A 2050-nucleotide genomic window follows, 5' to 3' on the forward strand; every position below is an offset into this window, starting at 1 on the left:
GCAGCGATCGCGAGGCTTCTTCGTTTTTGTTGATCCGCCGTTGTCGGCATTTGTTTCTTTTGCTCTTTTTCTGTTGTTTCTTTTGGGCGTGACTGTGCTGATTCCGCCCCAGCACATATCCCTGTATGGTTCGGTTGGTTGCTTTGTATACAAAACGGAAGAAACCCTTTTTCGGTAATTGTATGCATTCTTGCGCGCTTCTCTCAGATAGTGACAACAGTGAGTGCCTTCGGTGATATGGGACATTTGAAAGACACGCAGCAAAGTGTGCTTCTACGAGGGAGTTTCCACGGGAGCTACGTGACATCATTCACTTGATATGTTGTTACTGCTGGAGTTTTGACATCATCTATTTCGGGTGATAAGGTTTTTGGGTCTATTTTGTGTATTTTGGGCCTTTTGAGTCCTGTACGGAAGAAGGATGATAAGGTTTTTGGGAAGCGCTCTGCGCGACTATTGACTTCTTCGCCACGGACGCCCCGGACTCCGACGACTACTTCCCCGACGACGACTACTTCCCCGACGTCGACAACCTTCTCAACGACATGGAGGACACCAACCCCAAGTCCAGTGCCTCTGCTCCGGCTGTTGTCCAGTACGTGTTCTTGTTTTTCCTGTTAGAGATCCTGCCACAGTTCTTTGTTCTACTGTTTGCCCTACACATGTTAGGATCTACCTCATATATGCATCTTGATCTACTGTCTGCTCGAGAGATGATCGGTTCTAGCTCATATATGCAGATATTATTTACCTTCACTTTGTCAAATCGCATGACTTGTTTTATCACTGCTATACTAGTCATGTTTTATCTAGTATTTCTGTTAATAAAATCATTCGGTAAATTGCTCATATTTCCAACAGTTACATTGATGATTGGACTGGTATTCAAAAGGGAAAAGTGACGGTGGTTCTGCGACAAGAATCCAAAAGACTTTTGGTGGTGGTGACTGAGGTATTTGATCGTGGCAAAGAATAGATACCGGGCGGAGCGGCGCATTGCGAGTTTGCAGACTGCATCGTCGTAACACATTGAAACCAGAAAAGGCTTCAGGGATCAATATTGTGATATCATATTTGGCACGGTGCCTAATGATTTTTTCAACCAGAAAAACCTCAAATTGTCTTGTTACAAGTCGGGAGATCCGTTTCATAAAAAGAAAAACACAGTTAATTTACCACTTTAGGGCATCTCCAGCGCTGACCCTAAATTTCCTCCCGCATCGCGGATACGTATGGAGGAGCCAGCCATCCAACACTACCCGCATACGTTTCAAACCGCATTTCAACTAACCTGGCGGAATTCATGCAAATGGGCTGAATTTCATATAAACCGGACAAAATTCATTACATTTTGGACATATTTGAACTAAACCATAATCTAAATAATCGCCAGCGTCCGTCTGAGCGTGAGCACCGTGAAATGGAGGTCCAGCTCCGCCTTCGCAGTCTCCAGCTCTGCCTCCACCTCCACCTCCGCAATGGCTAATTAGCGATCGGCTCACCAAGCTTAGTTGCAGCGAGAGGGGAGGAGCGGTGGCCTTCTTGGGACCCAGCACCGACGACCTACCATGCACTACTCTTCTTTGTTGTCGGCTGCACCAGCGGACATGCCGGCGGCAGCGTGTTGCGGCGGCCGTCACGGAGTTGCCAACCTCGTCGCCGTCGTCGGAGTCAGGCCCGTAAACCTCATCGGCCTCCTAGTCGATCTCATTTTAGGCGGCCTCTAAATCCTCTTGATACTGATGGTAGCGCCAGCGGTCGCGGCGGATGTCGCAGGCGGAGTGGTAGGACTTGAGCGGCGCCTCCTGCTTGTCCACCTCCACGTCTGTCGTGATGCCGGAGATGAGTAGCTCCTCCACGCATCGATGCTCGTCGGGGAGGCAGACGTTGTAGGCTTGGTTGGCCTGCGCCTGCCGAAACACGGTCTCCTGCTCCTCCGACACCATGTCAGCATAATGGACACAGCCTCGCCAAGGTGATGCCAACATTAGCTGGCGAGGATGATGGCGGCGGCCGCCTTTGTCATTGGCGCGTGCTCAGCGTCGGCCTC

The sequence above is a fragment of the Triticum aestivum genome, chromosome 5B (genome assembly GCF_018294505.1).
Source record: "Triticum aestivum cultivar Chinese Spring chromosome 5B, IWGSC CS RefSeq v2.1, whole genome shotgun sequence".
Lineage (NCBI taxonomy): Eukaryota > Viridiplantae > Streptophyta > Magnoliopsida > Poales > Poaceae > Triticum > Triticum aestivum.